At 34.8% G+C, this 23,807-nt stretch overlaps 2 pseudogenes; one reads left to right on the top strand and one right to left on the bottom strand.

Annotated features, from left to right (window-relative positions):
* The first annotated feature begins 3,628 nt into the window (after window positions 1-3,628).
* On the top strand, window positions 3,629-4,559 carry LOC100721020 (olfactory receptor 1165-like; annotated as a pseudogene).
* Window positions 4,560-18,370: 13,811 nt separating this feature from the next.
* LOC100721288 (olfactory receptor 5D13-like) lies at window positions 18,371-19,632 on the bottom strand (annotated as a pseudogene).
* Between the last annotated feature and the right edge of the window lie 4,175 nt (window positions 19,633-23,807).

The following is a 23,807-nucleotide window of genomic DNA, read 5'->3' on the forward strand; positions in this document are numbered from 1 at the left end:
TGTTACACCAAATGGCAGTTCTCCTGGGTTTACTTCCCTAATGTTAAAAATTTAGATGTCAAACAAACAACGTGGTTATGAATGTAGTTTCAGGGTGTGAATCTTCCAAAGGGCATTGAAAACTTCCCCCCAAATTTTTGATTATTGAAGAATATTAATTGCTTCATTTATTAAATTGTTTGGAACAAATTACATACTGCTTTCAAAGGAAAGGGAACATTTAGAGCAACATTTTAGTTTTGAGGTAGATAATAATTGTAGTTTATCAATAATGGAAAGGAAGTAATCAACTTCTAATGCACAACAGGCAAATCTGGCCTTGGGTGAGTGTATTCAGTGTTGGGTATATTTCATTCTCAAATGATGTATACTGAAATCAGCAAAAATTTGGGGAGGGATGAGTATAAGCAGGTTGTGGGTGGGCATTATCAACTTAGTTTAGCTGATGGTACATGTTTCAGGTTACAAACTCTATTTTTTGTATCATTTTACTGAATTTGAAGGTAAGTATTTAAATTCTATGTTAACTATAATGTATGTGGTGTGTTTAAATGAAATGTTGAATGCAAGGTTTTGCCCTGAAGTTTAATCAATTCATGAAAAATAAGGTAAAAAGCATAGTCATAAATAACAAACGAAACAGAAAAATATGCAAATCATTTTATAAATATGATGATAATATATATGAAAGCAAAATAGAGTAGGAAAAATAATAATTTTGTAATATTCATTCATATTTTCTAGGAAGAGCCATTTAGGAAATGTATCATTCAAACAGAATGCAGTACAAAGCACTAAAAGATAAATGGGACAATTCCAGTGCATTAGAAAAAGAGATGTTTAATAGAATCAAATTTTAAAATAATGACATTAAATGGGCACTATATTAGCAGCCAAATTTTCATACACTACCTGGATGGTACTATTGAAATCCACACAAAACATTTTTCCATTTCAAGCATTTTGTATTAGACTTCTGCCACAAGCACTTGAGTTATGGCATTCAAGATTAAAGAAAAGTTACATCAGGACATCATGGGCTTCTAAGGACCATCCCATCTATCTGATGGCTAGAGACTTTGGAAATCAAGAGGAAGGACTATTTTGAATTTTTTAAATTGTTTTTCTTTTCCTGACCTGAAACTGAGATTATAATAATAGCCACAAAAAACAAGATAGTGTACTATATCTCTAGGAAAATAAAGGCAGCATATTACTGAATGGTGAAAACAATGCAGTTTTGAAATAAACAATGAAAATTAATTCATTTAAAACCAAAAATGTTGCAGAAAAATGAAACAAAGGAGCTAATTACCTGCATATAAAACATGGCTTCTTTATCAACACATGTGATAAACTGAATAACACAAATATTCACCCAATCGCCTAAGTCATGACTGAGGTGATGGAGGTGCTGGTGCTCTATACCTGGGGATAGCAGGTATACATTTCATTCATATCTCAATAGTCTGTCAATCATTCTTCACTACCATATGCAAGTGTACAACATGAAGAAAGGATTCGGGATGTTTTACAAGACTTAGTAATTCTTATGCTACCCTGTTTGTATAGTTTGCAATTTCTCATAAATTGTTTATTTCAGCTTAATACGATGTATGCTGCAAGCCAACCACACAACCAACAGAAGGTGACCAATATTAAACTTTTAAATTTAAACCTGCATTTCCTTGTGTTAAACTTTGGATTAAAAACTTGTTGGTCACCTAACACCAGCTGAATTTAAACAGCATGGTGTTAAGTGTAAATGGCCCACCTGAGGAAAGCTGCCAGTATAAATATAGACATGGAAAAAAGGAGTTAGGCATTGTGAGTTTCTCTAAGTATTGCTTTTTTAAGCTGTAAGTTCACCTGGAGAAGCTCATTGTGACTGTCTTCCCCAGTGTAAATTTGACCACTGTCGTCAAAGGAGCTTGGGACCTTGTTGGTAAGAGTGGCTGTGTTTCACTTTGGAGCTCTGTTCTGTACATCAAGCATCACTTCCTGGCTATGGAAGGGAAGATGTGTGCCATTTAGTCTCCAGAAGAAACTAGTCATGCTGGCTTTCTGGCATGTACTCAACTGTGCTTATCGTCAGAGGATCTCAGGACCTCTGTGTTGCTGAGGATGGCTGTGGTGCTTTTCAGGACAGCCCTGGTCTTTATTATTAGTGTGAATTCTCAGTTCCAGTGTAGAACCCACAACTTACTAGCACAACTCCTTCACACACTGGCATAGATTTTATAGCTTCCACTTCTGACCTGTGGTCCTCCCTGCACTGATCCATAAAATAGATTGGTGGACTCTTGAGAGGCATTGTCATGAGCTCTAGGTTTTCTCTGGACTCATTTAGGATATTAATGCGAGTTCTAGGCCCTAGGGCTGAATATTCTGTGTCTTCAGTGTTGTGGACAGATTACCTGCATTTCCTTGTGTTAAACTTTGGATAACCACAATAAAATAACATATAAATTCTGTGTCCTTATTCTAATTGTTCTCCTTACAACCTCTGACTACAAGAAGACATTTCATCAGACTTTTATATTATTTAAAATTTGTTAGTAACCATATAAGAGAAAAATTGTAGTGATAAGAGTATTATTGAAAGTATTGATCAAATCAGCTCAAGAACATCTTAGGAAAAAATTTTAAGAGTTCTTAACAATTGTATACATTAAGAAAGGGTAAAAATTCATACCTTAGAGAATTGTAACTGGGTGTTTGCTGATAGCAGAGCACTAGAATATTGGGGGAAAATTTCTCCCTTCTAGTTCATAAAATAATTACTTTAAATCATTAAGCATATGTAGGAAATTGGAATTTGTTAATTTTCTGTTTCTTCAAAAGCTCAGTCAACTTATAACAATCTACCTACATACTTCAATACATTTTGAACTCATTATCTTTAAAAAAAGTTCCCAAAATTTAAAAAGTACTTACATTCTACATGAGGGTTTTGGTTTGGTTCTTTCTTAAATTGATGTAGGACACATTGCATACAAATCTTACGTTGTGTCCTTCCTGTTTAACTTTTGTTCTAATGGTTTTCTCATTTAATAAATTTCATAATGGATAATTTTCAGTGATATGATTAATTCTATTTTTGATTATATGATGCATTTTTCTTGTAGAATTTCTTTTGTAAAATGATCTTCTGTACCAAACATTTGCCAATATATATTTGTCCTCCCTCAAAATTATTTGTAATATTTTCTCTTGTTTTAAAACATTCAATCTTTTTCAAAACCTCTGATTCCATAATCATAAGACTACTATGATTGGCTTACATTGAATTTATGCTGTATCTTCTTTGATTTCCTCAAAATATATTTTTCCCTGCTTACCTTACATACTATTTATATTTATTATTGATTTATATATAATTAGAATATTGAATTTTTACAGATAAGAACTGTAAGTTGTCAATGAATGAGACATTGCTCAGAGTAAACAGTGCTGAAATTATACTCTAGAGTGAAGCAGAGAGCTTGGGGATGTCAGCTTACTACACTCATCTCCTGTGGTTTATACTGAGCCTCTACCCAGCTTCTGCAGACCAACGTTCTCAAGATGTGCTGCACAATTTCCTTCCACTTCTTATACTTTATCTACTTTTTCCTAATTAAGCATCATGCTACTTAATTCAGTAAATCAAAGCTCTGTGACCTCATTTACACTGGTGTGATTCTCAGACTATCCACACCTTCTTCATGGTGTTCCTGACCATCTACGTGGTCACTCTGCTGGGGAACATGGGCATAATTGTAGTCAGAAAGATCAACCCCAAACTTGATATGCCCATGTATTTTTTTCTCAGCCATCTTTCCTTTTTGGATATTTGCTATTCCAGTGTGTTTACACCCAAACTGCTAGAAATCTTGATTGAGGAAGACAGAACCATCTGCTTCAGAGAATGCATGACACAGTTTTTCTTTGGCTGTGCATGTGTGATTACAGAGATATTTATGCTGGCAGTGATGGCCTATGACCAGTTCGTGACCGTCTGTAACCCCTCGCTCTACACAGTCACTATGACACATAAGCTCTGTGCTCTCCTGGTAGCAGGAACTCAGATGGTGGCTGGAACGTGCTCCTCGACAATCACATATTCCCTTGTGCAGCTGTCCTACTGTGAGTCTAACATCATAAATCACTTTGGCTATGAGTACTCTGCTGTCTTGTCTGTGTCCTGCTCTGATACCTCCTTCAGCCAGATGCTATGTTTCTACATTTAGTGAGGTTTGCAGCCTCCTGATCATCCTTGCATCCTATGTGGTCATACTTGTGACTATTGTCAGATTGGCCTCCTAAGATGGACTCCAGAAAGCCCTCTCTACTTGCACCTCCCACCTAATTGCCATTAGCATCTTCCATGGCACTGTCCTCTTCTCTACTGTGTGCCCAGCTCCAAGAGCTCCTGGTTCCTGGTCAATGTGGCTACAGTGCTTTTTACAGTCCTGATCTCCATGCTGAATCCCCTCGTCTAAAGCCTCAGGAACAGAGATGTGAAAGACACTATCAGGAGGCTTATCATGTCCAAACTGTATTCTCAATCCACATAACTCAATGAATGTTTTTTTTTTTTTTTTTTGTCTTTTTCGTTTTTATCGGTACCAGGGATCGAACTCACGACTGACTGCTTGCAAGGCAGGCGCTTTTGCCACTGAGCTAAATCCCCAGCCCCCAAATGCATGTTTTTTAATGTCTTAAATATGTCTCATATTTTCATTTACTTTATTGTGGATATTTTAACTTTCAGTAAATTTTTATGACAGTGTAGTCAGTGAAAGTTTTAAATGCATCATAGTTTTCAGTGTTTAGATGGGCTTATTTTTTTCTCTGTGTGATACAGTATATTGCACTCATCCATTTCATCTGAGTTTCTGAATTAATTGTATCACAGCATCTCCCCACCAGACAATATGAAAGCGACAATGAAAAATATGGATATAGGAGATCATGCCTCACGTTATGACTTTGCTCTAAACTCTGCTTAAGGAAAGTTTAGTAAACACAGATAATAGCTGGCTTTACTAGATTAAGGACCACATATGTCATAATTTAATAAAAAATTCTAGAAAACAGTCCTTTTATTCATTGTAATACTATATTTCAAATAAAACAAGGATGTTGGCCTTTAATTATGAAAACCTGACCAGAATTTCAACAAACAGATTTTGAAAATATTAGCTACTATCTATATGCATCACTTATTTTTTCTTATATTTCAATACTAGTTGTTGAAATGTTGCTTGATAATCAAGGATAAAACTCAATTCACTTGGCCTGATGCTTATACAAACTATTTATGGACACAAAATCATAATCATTAAATTTCACATTTTTGTCCTACTTTTATTCCTTATCAGTAACTGATATTTATATACTCATAGTTACTTTAACAATGGAGAAACTTTGTATAACATCCATTGTTTCTCACAAACATATTATTAAGTCATATTGTTCTCTTCTACAACATTGACTACTTCTTCATATTTGTATTCGGTGAACTTAATACAGTTCATCTAGAGTAATTAATCCATGATTAACCTACTTCCCTATTTTCCCTAAGATCATGTAAGCAATCATATTGTTCATTGCTTTAAAAAATTTAACATGTTTCTCTCCTCAAATTATTACTAGTAGTTTCTATTGTATATATTTACATATATATGAAAATCTCTTTCAAAAATATGAATTTGACTAATTTCTTTAGGCTTCACTTAAATTTTAAAATACATTTTAAGCATTTGTTAAATGACCATTTTACTCTCAAGTAGATCAATAGATAGAAAATTTCAAGCCCCTAAAATCACTGTCCTCCAACTCTCAGCAATAGCCATAGCAAGATTTTTGATCATATTAATACACTTGTTTATCTACAAATTTTTCTACCTAAAAATAGTGATTACTAAATGTGACTTATTTCCTCTTGGCAAACTAATGTAATGAAATATTTTGATGTTTTTTTCATTATCATATTTTAAAATTACCAATATTTCTATTGACATTACATATATTTTGTAGTGAATTTAGTGTTGTTTCTGTTTAATATTTCACCAAATAAATATTCCATATTCTCTTTATATCCTTGTCTAGTGTGATTATATACGAAAGAGATAGTTATTAGCATTAACCATTATAAAAACACAAGTATAAGAGGCCAAGTTTGGCAATAAACCAAGTTTTCATATAGAAGAGGATATTTCCTTCTAGTGTTACTACAGAGCTTCGATAATAAAAATGCATCACATACTCAAAAATACTATAATTGTCTCACTGAAAATATATGTGCATTATAAATATTAATCAATGTGGAAACATTCAAATAAAAGTAAAACAGGACACAATATAAGATATGTATGCAGTGTGCCGAATCAATTTAAGAAACAACTAAAATAAAACCCCCAGATGTAGAAAAAGTACTTTTTAAAGTGTAAAAATTTTATATTTTTAATAATGAGTTCAAAATGTACTGAAATATGTATATTGATTATGAGTTGATCATGCTTTTGAAGGAACAGAAAATTAACACTCTCCAATTTCCCAAATTGCTTAATGATTTAAGGTAATTATTTTATGAATTAAGAAGAAGGAATTTTCTCCCACTACTCTGGTGTTCAGCTGTCAGCAAACACCCACTCACAATTCTCTAAGGTATGATTTCCCAAGCTCAATTTAACTTGTTAAATTCGCAGCATAAACTTGTTCCTTGAGTCTGATCCAGTCTTGAGAGACTCTCTAAACTATACATACTGGTCATTCTTAACAGAAAATGTTTATCTTCTTACAGCTTACTTAGTATATATTTTGAATGAAGTTCTCATTGCCTAATTAGAAACTAGAATAATTTTCACACAATGTCATAGTTTTAGATATAATTAAACTATCTTTATTAAATCAAAGAAGTTCAATGAATAAAGATATGAATAATGTCTGATTTATGGTTAAGCATTTTATTTTCATTTTCATATGGAAAAGTCTGAAATGCAGCATCTTGTAGAGAAATGCCTCCATGAACATGGAGGCAGGGTATCTCACTGTCTGAGAATAAATGTATAAATATTGAACTCTTTGATAAATCATTGAGTCCCGCCAAGATTTTACCCTTGATCTTCATTTGAGTACTGTAAATGTGTTTAATAGCTTTGGCAAATATCAACTTCATATGAATGATTAATTCTCATTTTTAAGAAATAATTTCAGGAAAAGTTTATTTTAAAACACATAACCCTAGGTGAGTGTAATGAAGCTTAATAATAAATTTTATTTTAAAGCTGTGCAAGTAGAAGCATAATTTTGAAGTCTATATAATCACCAAACTTGATTTAAAGTTGGTGGCAGGAATTTGATATTGCAATGGGATTGTGCTTAGAATTTGAGGAACAGATAAGTAATTGTTTTTGGAAAAGATGACTGGATGAATATACTCAACAAAATGAAACATGTTTTCTGCTTGAGGAATTGGGGACATCGAGTGACTCAATGGAAGGGACAACAATAGAAGCTTGCTGTGCAGACCTGTGACAGACTGTGGAGATCCAGCAGGCAGGGCCTGCATTTTAGTGTTTTGTAAGGAAAGTCACATAAAAATATGTAGGAATTTGAGCACAACCCTAAAATAAAATTCAAAGAAGCTTAATAAAGCAAGTAGGACTAGAAAGTCAGTTGAAGATCCCCATTTTTATACAGCTGGCAGTGGTTTGTGAAGTAGGATTCCAGGAGGGAGCACAATTGGAAGAGTGCTTTGGTTTTGTCTTAAAATACCTTTTCACATCCTGAATCCGACACACTTTAAAATGGAGGCAAAGGGAGTCAGATAAGGATCAGAATTCTAAAAAAAAGAAGAAGAAAATAAATATGACATCCTTTATGTTGACATATTGAAAGAAATTTTTAAGACCCACAAAACAATTAGAATGGAATATAGAAAAGTGTAGCTTCTAGTATGATTCTGCCAATTTGCTTTGGCATCTTATTTTCTATCAGCACTCAAAAATTATGAATGACCTTATACTTGTCAACATTATTAAACTTATTAAATATGTGTCAAGAAATAGGAGAAAAAGGTATTTTTGGATATTGACTACAATAAAAAATACAGACATAGAGGCATGAAAATTATTATTTGTGCTGTCTTTCAAAGTCAGGTTTTAGTAGTAACAGTGGTAGTCAAAACAGTCATAAAGAAGATGACAATACATGCAGGATTGTTGTATTTCTGTAGAAGAGGGCAGGGGATTCAGAGGAATATAAAAACTCACCAGATTCACATATGAATAGGTACATAACACATGATTTACACTAAGGTTAACAGGTTCCAGTCTAAAATGTCTATAAAGTGTCATAACTATTTTGAAAAAAATAACTTACTGACAAAGTATATCTAGCTTACCAAATCAATATCAATATATAGGACAAGGTTTGTCTCATTATGCAACACTGGAATGACAAAATTGTGGGACACATTCATATAGAATGAAAGACAATAATTAAAACAGAAAAGAATTTTTAAACAGGGATGCAAACACAGTATAAATAAATACAAAATGCTAAATTCTGAGACAAATCTCAGATGGAATTTTTGTTAGACATGGAATGTATATTACCTGAAGTTGTTTCTTACTAGTAATAGAGGATCAGAGTTTAGGGATATCAGTCAACTAAATATGATCAAACTGTCACATTGATTACATGTATGTTTTAATGAGGAATATACTTAGGTCTGAATAGCATTTTCTAGTTCAAACAGATTATATTACACGATAGATATTAAGAGTAGAAGGCAGTTCAAAGAGTAAGCTGTGTAGAGATGAGGGCTTGATTTTGAGGAATCTATAAGAAATCTAACAAAAATTAAACTGGAAAAGATTAATAATAAAACATTGAATATTATTTGCAGCAATGGACATCTTCTGATGTAATGTTAAGGCAAAGGAACAAGGCAAGGTAGAACTCTGAAAGAGTGAGCTTTCCTCTAAGAACATGGATGAGAAAAAGAGGGAGAAATACTGTTGAACTCAGAAGTGTCACATTGAAACACATGTATCCCTGTGCTTTTCACCATTTCTCAGATTTCTCTTTTTCTTAACACACTTTCACTGTTTGACTGTGTTATTAAATTCTGTGAAACACAGAAAGGTTTATGAAACTGCAGTTCATCTCATGGTTTCATTAATGACTTATACTTCAAGGTTCCCAGTCACCACGAATGTGTCAAATAAGGTAGCTCATGTTCCTGCATCTAACGAGATGGTGCTGTTAGCCGGGTGAGCAATGAGGGGTCCTGGGAGTGTGGCATGCAGTAAACGTATGCGTGTGACCAGGCCGGCTCTGAGAAGATTCCAAGAATCTCTCTCTTTTGTTTAATTTCAGACCAGGTTAAAAATTGGAGTTTTCAATGTGTGAACATAAGATCATAGTTGTGTGTTTTATAAGCTTGCATTTAAGTTCATCACTTCTTCCTAGATGTATGATTGCATCTTACAGTTTATCAGATGAATTATGACTCCAAACAAACACGCAGTTAATTTGTCATGGTACAATTTTTTGAATAGCTTCATATTACTGCACATTTTGTGTCTTATAATTGCTGGAAAATACAACCAATAGATAAATAGATAGATATATAGATATATAGATAGATAGATAGATAGATAGAGATATATAAATAGAGAGACAGAGAGACAGAGACAGAGACATAGACACAGAGACACAGAAACAAAGAGAATATATATGTTCTATCTAAAATCAGGTTAAAATAATTAAAAATTTAAGAAGCCCTTAGTCCAAATATTTAGAAGGCGATTCAATGGCATTTTAGAGCATTTAATCATGCTACTATAGTAAGAATGGCCCTGAAAATATCAATATTATTTGACAAGACAGTTTAAAGTTTAAATTGTTCAAATGGAGAATTCTATGAAACACAGAATATTTCTTTTTTTTTTGAGTTAAAGAAGCAATTGTAATGAAATTTAACATATACACAACAAAATGATTATATATGTGGATGACTATATATGCATAAAGAACAGTTTAGATTTACAGGCATATTGAGAAGATAATGAAGAGATACACCCTGCACCCATTTTTCTTTCATCATAACTTATATTACCGCCAATAGTAGCAGATAGTAAACTTTATGTTTTATTCCTATTTTGTTACTTTTTCTCTTTTCTTTTCTTTTTTTCCCCCCTGTTCACCCAGGAGACCACACTATTTTTAGTCATCAGGTCTTCTGTGACTGGTTCTCAGATATTCTTTGATTGTAATTCTCTGACAGTCTGAAGAATACTGGATGGGTATTTCTTAGGGTGCCTTATGTTGGAATCTGATATTTTTTTATGATTACATCAGAGTTCGGGTTTTTGTTGGGAAGACTGTACTGTTGATGTACATCACAGCAGAAACACAGAATATTTCTAGAAAATATAACACTAAAATATTTGTGCATCATTAGCAATGACTTCTCAGTACCACTTTTACTGAGGAAATACATTTCTGTTACTCTGACTTAAAAAATACTCAAGGAGATGCACAATTCTTAATTTTGTTAATGATGGGTTGTGTTGAGTCTTCCTTGTTACTCCCCCCTACTTCATGCACTAAGGAGTATTCCTCTTTTTTTTTTGTTCTTTCATTTGTCCTCCCCATTTATTTGGCTAAAATTTGAATATACATTTAATGTACAATTGTTGAACTTTGAACAATTGTCAAACACATGTGCACTTTCATCATACATGTGTATGTGTATGATTTGTAGAAGAAATTCATGGTATAACCACTACAGTTTCTCATTTGTTTGTTTATTTCATAGATGACTTAAGTGAGTCGCTAATGCACAAAAGAATATTCTACATTCCATCACTTCAGAAGTGGAAGATGATTCAGATTACACAGTGCAAAGCCAAAGCGGAAAACATGAATGTGCTTTTATTTTCTCAAAATCAGTGTTTTATCATGGGGAGCTTACTTCCATGCCCTGATATCCTTTGCTAAATTCAGCAGCTGCAGATGAGATATCTGACATGTTCTATGAGGAGCCAGGTGTGGAACTGAAAGGAAAATTAAAAATGTAAATGAAGTCTGACAGAAATGCCTTCCAAACCAGGTGGACACGTCTGGACAGGCCTGTTACTGGGACATTGCTTCCTTTATGTATCTCCTGTCTTTACTGCCTTTGTATCATTGATGGTCTTTCAGTATAACTTAAAATGTAGCAGGACATTTTTTCTTTTGTATAATCTATACTCTGTATAACTGATGGCCTTGCAATGTAACCTAAACTGTTTAAACTTCCTTAGCAATTCAAGATTTCATGAAACCTTCCAATTTGAATGCATCAACTCTGCCTCTGAACCTCTCCACTTGCTCTCTCTCTATAAAAGACCCAAAACCCTGCTAGGCAGGACTAACTCTTTGGGACAGACCATAGTCAAATCCACTGGCAAAATAAACTGTTGTTAAATTTTTTGTGGCTACTTCTTTCCCTGTTTGGTCTGTTTTCTGTAACATAATGCAAGAAATCACAGTACTGGTGTCACTGTTCTCCTCTTGGGCTTCTCAGAATACCCGCACCTCTGGCAACCCTCTTCCTGAGTTTCCTGTCCTCCCATAGCCTCTCTTCCTTGGGAAAGCTAGGGATGAATCATCAGGATTAACCCCAAACTCCATGTTCCCATGTGCCTTTTCTTCAGTCACTTATTTTTTTCTCAATTTTTGTTATTCTGAAGTAGCAACTTTTGTCCCTCTTAAGTGAAATTTTATAACCGCCCCTTCCCATAACACCCTGTAATGTCCAAGCAGAGCCACATGCAAACCTGTCTCAGCTTGATGAACTGCCTTTGTTCTCCTTCTGCCAACCCCAAGTCCCAGTGCCACGTCAAAGACCAAACCCTTCTCCAAATGTCTGAAAGCAGACCATTCTGCTTTGCTCAGTTGTTTTGGATTTTTCAGCTAAGCCGCGGTACATCTAGACTGTTTTTCCCTGTTGGTCTCTTCTGTCTCTGAAATCACAAAACATTTCCTCTGCATTTGCACCAAAAGTCTTACAGGTAACTGTGGTGAAATCATCTTCTTGAAAGAATAAATGATACAATATTTTTATGAATGGGCTTTTGTGACTGCACAGATGTTTGTGATTAGCAGTGATGACTACTACCAACTTGTGGCTGTCTACAACACTTTGTGTACACAGTTGAGTGCATCTCTTGTAGCTGGAACTTCTCTGTGGCATGGGGTCCTTTCTCTATATTCTCCTATTTTCTGCTGCCGAATTCCTACTGTGGATGTAACATCATAAATCACTATTGCTGTGAGTGTTCTGCCATCCTCTGCGTGCTGTGATCAAATACTTTTTTGAGCAGGTTGGCATGTTCAGTCATTTTTATATTCAATGTTTTTATAGCCTCCTGAACACCCTTTCCTTCTAGGTCATAACAGGTGCCACTGCCATGAAGATTCCTTCACAGGGCAGACTTGGCAAAGCGTTCTACACCAGTGCTTTCTCCTGGTACCCACCTCTGTCTTCACTACTGTATACTCAAATATAAAACAGTAATTCTCCTTTAAAATAATCACTGTGTTTTATGCATTGTTATCTCTTTACTAAACTCCCCATTTACTGTGTCAGAATTAAAGATCTCAAGGAGACCATCATGAAATTGATCTACATAGGATGTTTTTCTCACTCAATATGCTCAAATATATTGCAATTTTTAAGTTATTTTAAGATGTGTGCTGCATTGGTTTAAAACTGGGAGACTTATTCAAAAGTGCTACAAACATTCAAAAAATTTTAAATTATATATGTACTTCTATGATTATTTGTCACTCTTGTTTTATAACTATCTGTAGGTAAAACAGAAAACAAAATTCTCTGTTGAGGACTTGGCCTATCTCTGAGTCTCCTAAACAAGTTACGGTGAAGACTTAAAACAGACAACGTAGTATGTTTTTGAGGAGCTCAGGAAGATCAAAACTCTTTGGGAGCTAAGACAAAGACTTTTCTGAATTGCCTATATTTAATGGATTTCCACAGATTCAAGGGGTACAGGAAGTGGAGTGCACATCTGAGACAAAAGCCTGGGAAAAGGAACCGGCTTCTGAGAAAAAAAGGCAATAAATCTTGCCAATTAATAGAACTGTTTGATCTCTACAGTTGTCAGTTTTATTTCTTTTGAATCCTTTGAATGAGATTCAGCAGCCCGTAGCAGCATCTGTGAACATGGGCTTTCCAGTACACCCAGAGGTCCTTTCAAAGCCAGCCTTACACAGTCTTGTCCCCCAAAATGCCTCCTTTTTGTCTGGGAATTGCAGCAGTTGAAACATTATGACTTGAAGTTGATAGCTGTAGGCATTGCTGGATTTGGTGCCCCTATAGCAAACTAGGAATAGAAATAAAGAAAACAATCATATTAATATAATCAATCCAGTGTAGAACCGAGTCTGGTGGAAACAGATTTCACCATGAGCCTGGACATCTCTCTCCCTGGCACCCACAATTGTGTTTCATGACCTGTTAATACACAAGCACACCATTGTTCCCACGTTACTAACTGCACCAGGCCACCTGTTTTCCTGTTTGGATGTCCTTTGACAGGACTTGACCCCTATGCATGCTTGTCAATATATCTTTTTGCCAACAAATTTCTGATGGCGTATATTTATTTTTGCAAACAGATTCATAAATTCTAAGTAAAACTACCAAGGTTTATGTGGTACAACTGTACTTTTCCTTTTGGTTATTCAATTTTTAAAGAGATACATATGCTATTTCTCTTGCAGCCTCATTTTAGTGACTGTGTCCTTGGACATAATTTTTTGTTTTGTGTTGCAAGCCCAGCTTGTTCCAAGTGGCTGTAATAGTTATAACTACCTTAGCTGTCTAAAATATTTCAGTCTCTAAAGAGTTATCCTTAACTCCTGTTAGAAGAGACTTGGATGGAAGTTCTAGGTATGACTGCTGACACTTGCTCAGGGAGTTTAATAATATATGAAATATTTCGGGAAGAACCCACGAGAGATATTTAAACCAGACTAAAAAGTAAATGAAAAGGAAATGGACAAACTGATTAAAAAGACAAACTGTCTTTCCCCTAAGAAAATGTACTGCATAACTCAGATCAGCAACTAGAATTCACTCTAGTTTATTTTTTAAAAGATGGTAAACAAAATGTATTAGATACTTTTGAAGTACTTTTTGTAACAAAAGATTATTGATTCTAAATGCCCCTGTTTTAGTTATTTTTTACTGCTCACTGAGACAAAATACCTGATGCCCAAATTTGGGAATGGAAAGGTTTATTTCTTATGGTTTTTGGAGGTTTTAGTTGGCTCCAAGGCAGAGTGGCTTGGTGGGGTCGCAGTTTACCCACAAAGAAGCAATGGATCAAAGTTTTAGAAATATTTCAAACTGTTTGTGAGGGTAAATAGGCTTCTATTCCTGGGGACTTAGCACAGTGGCATAAGAGCTTACCTGACAAGTGCTACGTCATGAGTTCGATCCCTGGTACCAATAAATAAATAAATAAAAAGGTTTTTATTTTTTCTTTGACCTGCTGAACTAGAAACGTATCTATTAGAACATACATTAAAAAATTGTTAGTAGGAACATTCTAAAATAAAGTTGGAATACAGAATACACCATGCTGGATTAATTTCTTGGTTTCTATCAGCAGCTTTACTGACAGATTATTGGATGTGCAGATGAAAGATTTAATTCAAGAAATGAACAGTAGAAATATTGCTAATGAAGACTGAATAAAATGCATGGGAAGCATTCTGTGATGCTGTGCTTTTAAAGTGTGTCAAAGACCGGGTATATGGCACACTGGTAGAGCTCTTCCCTTGCATGAACAATGTCCTAGGTTCAATCCCTGGCACTGAAATAGATAACTAAGGAAATAAATAAAGTGTGTCATGTACAGTTTAAGATTTAGAAAGCATCTGTTTCTCTTAGGCAAAATGTGTTGTAGCTATTTTTAATTTCTGTCTCCAAACTGAGTTGTAGAACTCAGGACTGCTCTGTGCCTGTTTGTGACCCCCCGGCTTTGCACATTTGCTCTGTCTCATAACCTCTGGGCTCTCCTGGTGGTTTGAATTATCTACTGGTATAGTTTTCATTTTAATATTCACAGATATTCTTTTGCAACTGTCCAATTGTTGTTGTAACATCATAAAAAGAGACCACTGAGAAATTAGTGTACAACTAACTGATTCCTCACCGAATGTAATTGTCCAAAATATGCACTCATGTAATCTCTCCCCTGTGTGTGTATATCCTCTACAGTTTGGTTCATGTTTATTCATTGAATTAATGTCTTAATTATTCACTTCATTGTATTTAAATTACATTCAAATTAAAACAAAAATAATTTGAAACTATTAGATTTTTTGGTAGCATTTGATCTGCATTTTTTCCTAAGTGCTATGCTTTGATGCTCTGGACAGAAAGCTTCATTCAGAGTTTGAGGTATTGGGATACAGAGTGTCTTTTAGGAATAAACGGCTGAGAGAGGAAAGGAAAGAACAGAGAAGATTTCTGATTCAGATTCATGAACCTGACACACTCTAAGGGGTCCTTTGGTACCTATGCTTCATGTTTAATTAATACCCACCAATCAGACCTCTACATACATGCCTGGTCAATCAAGTGGGTGTGATGACTCTATGTAGCTAAAGCCAAACCAGAATGTGTTGATAGGCTAGAGAACAAAGTTTCCTGAAGGGTGGACTTAATGTGTATCCTCATGCACTCTCACACATTACTGGTGGCTGAATTGCTTTAGAAAACAATTTGATTATCTTTCTCCTAAGAAAATGTACTGCATAACTCAGATCAGCAACTAGAATTCACTCTAGTTTATTTTTCAAAAGATTGTAAACAACATGTATTAGATGCTTGTGAAGTACTATTTGTAACAAAAGATTATTGATTCTAAATGCCCCTGTTTTAGTTATTTTTTACTGCTCACTGAGACAAAATACCTGATACCCAAAGTTGGGAAAGGAAAGGTTTATTTCTTATGGTTTTTGGAGGTTTCAGTTGGCTCCAAGGCAGAGTGGCTTGGTGGGGCCGCAGTTCATGGCAGCTGCAAACAGCAAGCGGGAAACTGGCAAGAGAGAGAGACACACACTTTCTTCCTGCAATTACATTGTGTGCTGGCTCCACTCCTAGGTGGGTGTAGTACTTACACCATCAATCCAAGTGCTAGACTATGAACCAATCACAAATGCACAATGCAAACGCATGAGATCTGGGGGCCACCAACATCAACCATGACAACCTCTTAATAAATTATATTATGTTGAAAAAGAACCATACTATGTAGTCCTTAAAAAGTTTGCTGTCTTTTCTCTGTATCCATATTTTATCTTTTCTGGTACCTCCAAAATAGAATGTAACTGAATTATTTTTCAAGAACTACCTTCCATCTGAGATATAGTTGTAGATTTTTTCCTGTACTGTGAGTCATTCTCTTAGGTCTGTTGCTTGTCACTTTTGCTGTGCAGCCAGTTATTATTTTTATTTATTTATTTATGGTACTGGAGATTAAACTCAGGGCACTGTGTATGTAAGGCAAGAGCACTACCATTTAGCCACATCCCCCACCCTCTTATGCAGAACATTTTAACTTGATAATTCAATTTATGCTATGCATCATGCACTTGAGGTTCTTTTTAGCATGTCTTTGCCTCAAATGGAGGATTAGCAACCAGAATGTATAAGAAATGCAAAAAATCAGATCCCTCACAAAAACTAAAAGAATCAGCCACAATAGAAGAAAAAAATCAAATAGTTGAATGAAATGAATAGATACTTCTCAAAACAACTAGTACAAATAGTTGATAAATTCATTTTAAAAGTTCAAATTCTCTGACCATTAGAGAAACACAAATTTGAAATAACACTGACCTTTTATTTTACTCCAGAAAGAATGACAATCATGTCAAAAAATAACAGGCTATAAGACTGCAGGAGAATAGAATCTTCTACATGTGACCTATACACAATAGATTATCACCTAGTCATAAAGAAGGATAAATTTATTTGTAGAAAAGCTGATGCACCTTAAAACAATAACATTTCGTACCGGACAAATGAGCTTCAGTGTTTCGTGGTTTTTCTAGTATGAGATACTCAAAGTAAAAATAGAAAGCTCATTAAAAGATCTACAGTAAGAAATAGAGAGATACATTTTAGCAAATAAAGCAAAACTAACAGACAGAAAGAGGAGGAAGAGCCAGTAGGGAAAAGAAACTTACAAAGGATTAAAGTGTATTATTTACATGCATCAGCTCTCCAAGACCAGTGTCACCATTGTGTACTGCAGATATGTACTGATATAAATGTTTAAAATTTAAAAATGTTCTCACAGAAAGAAGGAAAGAAAAGAACTATTGTTGAATTTATCTCTGGTTCATGTAGCGGCAGGAACTCATGAGACTGAGTCTACTTGTTCCGGTAAGATGAACAATCAAAAAATTAGAGACGCGTTTCTCCTGTAGCCTCATGTCTATGTCTTTTTTCATTCTTCTCTTATTTCAAGGCCCCTTCTTATATGTCCTTACTGCTTTTACTTCCCTTCTAATTCGGACAGTTTCATCATAAAAGAGAGATTATTTCACTTGGTTATGAAAATTTAATTGAAAAACTATAACAAATTAATACCAGTTGAAGAAAATGTTAAGGTGCGATTGCAAGTGTCCACTAAAGGCAAAAAGTTACCTTTGAAAAAAGTAAAATCAAAAGCTCCCCAGCATCTCTCCATACATTATTTTCCATATTATTTCCCCTTCCCTGTATTTACCATGCATTCTATGGAGAGGGATTTACTCCTAAAATATTTGGTTTTCTTTCTCATGAGTAAATATGTAAAAATAAGAATTGTTGTGTTCTATAGGGAACCTGTTTGAATCTTTAGGAGATGTTAAACTGTTTTAAGAATTCTTTTACTTTTTACCCTCTTTTGAAAATGATGAGCATTCAATGTGTTGTCACTAATACATTGTATTTCATTTTGCATTTATTTTTATTATTAAACTACTTGGTATTTTAGCTATGCATGTGTGATGACATGATAGTTTTGATATGAATTTTATTAATACTTAACATTTTAATGCTCTTATCAATCATTTATACACATTCTATTGTTGACCATTTGCTTATATTTCATCCATTATTTAAATAGCTCAATTGCTCAACTTCTTATTTTAAGTACAAAGATTCTTACATGTTCTGCACATGCACACATATAGCTTAAATTTTCATTTCAAACAGGTATTTATTAAATTTATTTTGTAGATTTTTGATGACCTATTATTCTGTTATAAGAGTATGCTTATTCAACATCTGGAAAGATTCTTCCTATCATTTGCAGTAGAAGGCACTTGTGGACAAGGGTTTGCAGAGACTCCCAGTGGAGTCCATTTTCATGACAGTGATAAAAATGCAAATATAAGAAGTCAGAACAATTATTAGACTACCTATTTCATTGAACGTTGCAAAGATTAAAATGACCTTCTGGCTAAGGTAAGGGCCAGAGTAGGACACTGCAACAATGGCATGATGTTCACAGACAAAGTCGTTTATGACCTTAAGCCTACAAAAGGGTAATGTCAACAAAAAGTATATGAACTTTAGGGAGCAGAGAATAGCCTAAGAGGAGGAGGCAGCCACCAACAAAAAACAGAACTTCAGGGACATCACAACAGTGTAGAGGAGAGGCTGGCAAACTGCCACAAATCACTCATAGGCTAGCACAGTGAACACAAATGTTTCTGTCATCACGAACATACAGGCTAAGAAAAATTGCATGATGCATCCTGTGAAGGAGATGATTCTGTCTCCCATGATCAGATTTTCTAAGAGTTTGGGGTAACTACACTGGAGCATCAGAAATCCCCAAAGGCCAAGTGAGTGAGGAAGAATTACATGGAGGTATGGAGTCTGGGATTGACCCTGAAGATTAGGATCATGCCGAGGTTACCCAGCATGGTGATGGTGTAGATGGCCAGGAATACCAGAACCTGGGGCACCCGGAGGTCGAGGTACTCGGAGAAGCCCAGGAGGATGAAAGTGACTTCAACAGTCTGATTTGCTTGGGTTCTATGGGTGAAAGAAAAACTTTATATAAAGAAAGGAGAAGCAATATTTGTAACATAGAAGAAAAAGAAACATTGAAATTTTAGATTTCCTTTGAAGAAATTTGCAAAAAATTCTAGTTTTTTCTTTTAACATTGTTTCAAGAGTTAATGTTAACTTCTGTAACACAAAGTTTTTTTTTAGTGAGTAAAGTAACAGCAAAGTCAAGAAAAGAATAAGAAATACTGGCCTGGGCCCAGAGAGATTTTAAAATCCTTGCTCCCAGCAGTAAATTGCCCACCCAGCTTCCAGACACAGTGGTCTAGGCTCAGGAGGTTTTGCAGGCCCAAATAGACCATGCCCAGCAACCTTCATTCAATCAGGAGAGCTGATGGCATGCGAGGTGAGGTCCAGCATGTCAGCACTAGTCTAGGGAGAGCTTAGGATCATCATCCACAATGGTTAGGAATCAGCCCAGCTCCCTGATACACAGGAGGTGGAACAGGAGGTCCTGTGGGCCAGACTGGACCACGTTCAGTAACCTCCATTCAGTCCCAGGAGCCGAGGGCATAGGAGATGATTTCCAACATGCCCAGGGAGAAGCTTTGGAACATTACCTGAACCATGAGAATATAGGAAAATACCAAGATGAAAGAACAAAGTCCAATCTCAAACCTTCAGCCCATCCCAAGAAATACTAGGAGCCATGTACATAGAAGAAAATGTGAGTCATACACCTGAAATGCCCACACAACTGAAATAAGCAACTCCAGGAAGCTATAAAGGAATTCAAATTAGAAATAATCTCCTAGGTAAAAGAAGAAATGATAAAAGTAATGAAAGAAATGCTGAGCACATCTATAGCAGACACAATGAAAAAACCAGAGGAACAATTCAAAAAGATATAATCTGTGGATGAACAATATAAGAAACAAACAGATTACATGAAGCAGATTCAAACAGAGATACAGGAAATCAAAAATTCCATTGAAAGTTGTCAAAACCACTTTAACGAAAGTGGAGATAGAATTTTAGACCTTGAAGACAAGATTGCACCTAGTAAAAAGGAAAGGAAAGATCCTTTAAAAATAACAAGAAAGCTGGAAATAACAGTTCAAAAGCTGCAAGATGATTCAAAGAAAAAAAACCATATGATTAATAGTGATAAATTGAAAAGAAGGGGACAACACAAATGATATCAAGAGGCTACTTACAGAAGAAAATAAATGAAAATTTCCCAAACATGAAAATGGAAACTGACATACATATTAGTAAAGCATATAGAATTCCAAGTAGCCATAACCAAAATAAAACTACACCCAGACATATAATAATCACCATCCCAGAAACTCAACATAAGAACAGAATATTAAAAGCTATTAGAGAGAATAGCAGATCACTTATAAAGAAAAACTGATCAGAATCACAGCAGACTTCTTAACACAAACAATGAAGTCAAGAAGAGCATGGAGTGAAATATTTCAGATTCTAAAGGAAGACGACTTCAAACCAAGACTGATGTACCTGGAAAAACTGTCCTTCAAAATATATAGAGAAATAAGATACTTCCATAACAAAGAACAGCTGAAGAACTTCATGATCACCAAACCAACCCTGCAAAAAATACTGAAAGACTGTTTAGATATACATAGGAAAAAAACCACTAAGCAAGGCAGACAATTAAACAGAATGGAAAGGTAAAGGTACAACACCAAAAAGATCATATGCAAGTAATAAACCAATATATGAGTTATAAGTATTAATGTAAATGATCTTAATTCTTGATTAAAAGAAAGACACTGGCAGAATGGATCAAGAAACAACATCTAAACTTATGCTGTCTACAAGAAACCCAGGAAACCCAAAAGGAAACTCATAGAGTGAAAGTCAAAGGATGGAAAACAATACTTCATGCAACAGGATCCTCCAAAAAAGTGAGGTAGCTATTCAGTTTGCAGATAATGTGAACCTCAAACCAAGAATGGTCCAAAGTGATAAAGAAGATCACTACATATCTGTTAGGAGAAAACTTCAAGAGGAAGAGATAAAAATCTTAAATATATATACACCAAATTCCAGGGCACCCAGCTATACAAAACAGCTATTAACTGAAATGAAAAAAAAAAAACAAATAAGCAACAACACAATTATAAAAGGAGACCTTAACACACCATTGACACAAAGGGGCAGATCAACCAGACAGAAAATCAGCAAAGAAACAGAACTGAACCACACCTGTGACCAAATGGACTTGATAGCCTTATACAGAGTGTTCGATCCAACAACATCAGAATACACATCATTCTCAGCAGTACATTGGATTTTCATTAAAATAAACCATATATTACTCCACAGAGCATATTTAAGTAAATGTAAAATAATTGAAATAATCCCATACATGTTATCAGACCATAGTGCCATTAAACTAGAAATTAATGATAAAGGAAACTACAAAACCCCTACAAACACATGGAAATTGAATAATACATTGTTAAGCAATCAGTGGGTCACAGATGAAATTAAAGAAGAAATTAAACAATACCTACAAGCAAACAAAATACAAGTACAACCTACCAGAATCTTTACCTCAATATGATAAAGGGCATCTATGACAAACCAACAGCCAAAATCATATTAAATGGCTAAAAACTGAAAGTCTTTACCCTAAAATCAGGGACAAGACACTCTTGTCTCTTATCACCACCTCTATTCAACATAGTACTGGAAATACTAGCTTGAGCAATTAGACAAGAGAGAGAAATAAAGGGAGTAAAGATAGGAAAAGAGGAAGGTAAATTATTATTTTTCAGGTGGCATGATACTCTACACATAAGACCTCAAAACTCCACTGAAAGACTCCTGGATATAATAAATAAATTCAGGAATGTAGCTGGATACAATATCAATACTCAAAAATCAATAGCATTCCTATACACTAACAACAAAATTATGGAGAGAGAAATAAGAGAAGCCACATCCTTCACACTAGCATCCAAAAAATGAAATACTTAGGACTGTGTCTCACAAACAAGTAAAAGATCTATTCAGGGAAAATTATAAAACCCTGAAAAAAGAAATCTAAGAGGATCTCAGAAAATGGAAAGGCATCCCTTGTTCATGGATAGGAAGAATGAATATTGTGAAAATAGCGATTCTCCCAAAACTGTCATACAGATTCAATACTATCCCAATGAAAATATTATTAACATATCTCACAGATCTAGAGAAATCACTCATCAAGAACCCAAAGCTACTTAAAATAGCAAAGGCAATTCTAAGCAGCATATCAAGGCAGGAGGCTTCACAATCCTTGAACTAAAGTTATACTGCTAAGCTACTGTATTAAAATCGATATGGTACTGGAATAAAAACAGATCTGAAGATCAATGTAATAGATTAGAAGATACAACCACAACTACAAACACACTCAAACACCTTATCTTTGATAAAGGGCCAAACATGTTCAATATAAGAATGTCAGTCTCTTTAATAAATGGTGTTGGAAAAACTAGCTCTTGATATTCCAAAACCTAAAACTAGACTCACGCTTATCAGTATGTACTAAATTAAAATCTAATTGAATCAAAGGTATAAATATTAAAGAAGATATAATAAATCTGCTGGAAGACAAAATAGGTAAAAATCTTGAAGATATAGGGGTAGGTAGAGAACAGGAATCAAACTGCACGGGTAATACTTCCCACGACTGATACCTGGGATCATGTCTTATTAAAGAGTTTCTTCATTCCAAAAGAAATCTCCGAAAAAGAAAACCAACAAACAGGGTAAAAATCTTAGTGAACTGTCCCTCAGACAGTTCCCTGTGTCTAAAACGTATAAAACTGTCCCTGTGTCTAAAACGTATAAAAAATAAAAAAAAATTAGACCCCAGAAATTTAATGACCCAATCCAAAAATGAGCATCAAGAATAAATACACAGTTCCCAGATGAAGAAATACAAATGGCAAATAAATAAATGAAAAAATGTTCATCATCATTAGTCATTAGAGAAATGCAAATTAAAATAACACTAAGATTCCATCTCACTCCAGAATGAATGGTCAGGATCAAGAAAGCTATCAACAACAAATTCTTCAGAGGCTATGGGGATAAAGGAACTCTCCTGCACTGTTGGTGGGAGTGTAGCCTGCAACCACTATGGGGGTCAGTTTGGAGATTTCCTCAAAAAGCTGGGATTGGAAGTCCCACTTGACCCTTCTATTACCATTCTGGGCATATTGCCAGAAGAACTGAAACATCATATCACTCAGATATATGTGCACCCAGATTTATAGCAGCACAATTTGTAATCGCCAGATCTTGGAAACAACCTAAGTGTCCATCAACTGAGGAATGGATAAAAAAGTTGTGGTGTTTTTATACAATAGAGTACTACTCAGCTATAAAGAATTATCACATTGAAATATTTATAATAAGTGGATGCAACTTGAAACCATACTCACAAGCGAAAAAAAAAGTCACACATATAAGTACCATATAGTCTCTATAGTGTATGAAATAGTAAGAGTACATAGGATTTTATGGTAATCATGATTCCCCATTACACTGTTTTGAAGCCTTACGTTTTCATTCATTAGTTTGAATGCCTTTATTCGGTTTTGTCTGATTTTTTTAGTGTGATGATATGCACAGCTATTTTGAAGAAAACAAGACATTATGCAGCCACTGCTGATTTAATATCATCTTGGTTCAAAGTCCTACC

Source organism: Cavia porcellus, unplaced genomic scaffold (genome assembly GCF_034190915.1).
Source record: "Cavia porcellus strain 051 isolate PalLab524CR breed Dunkin Hartley unplaced genomic scaffold, mCavPor4.1 scaffold_17, whole genome shotgun sequence".
Taxonomy (NCBI): domain Eukaryota; kingdom Metazoa; phylum Chordata; class Mammalia; order Rodentia; family Caviidae; genus Cavia; species Cavia porcellus.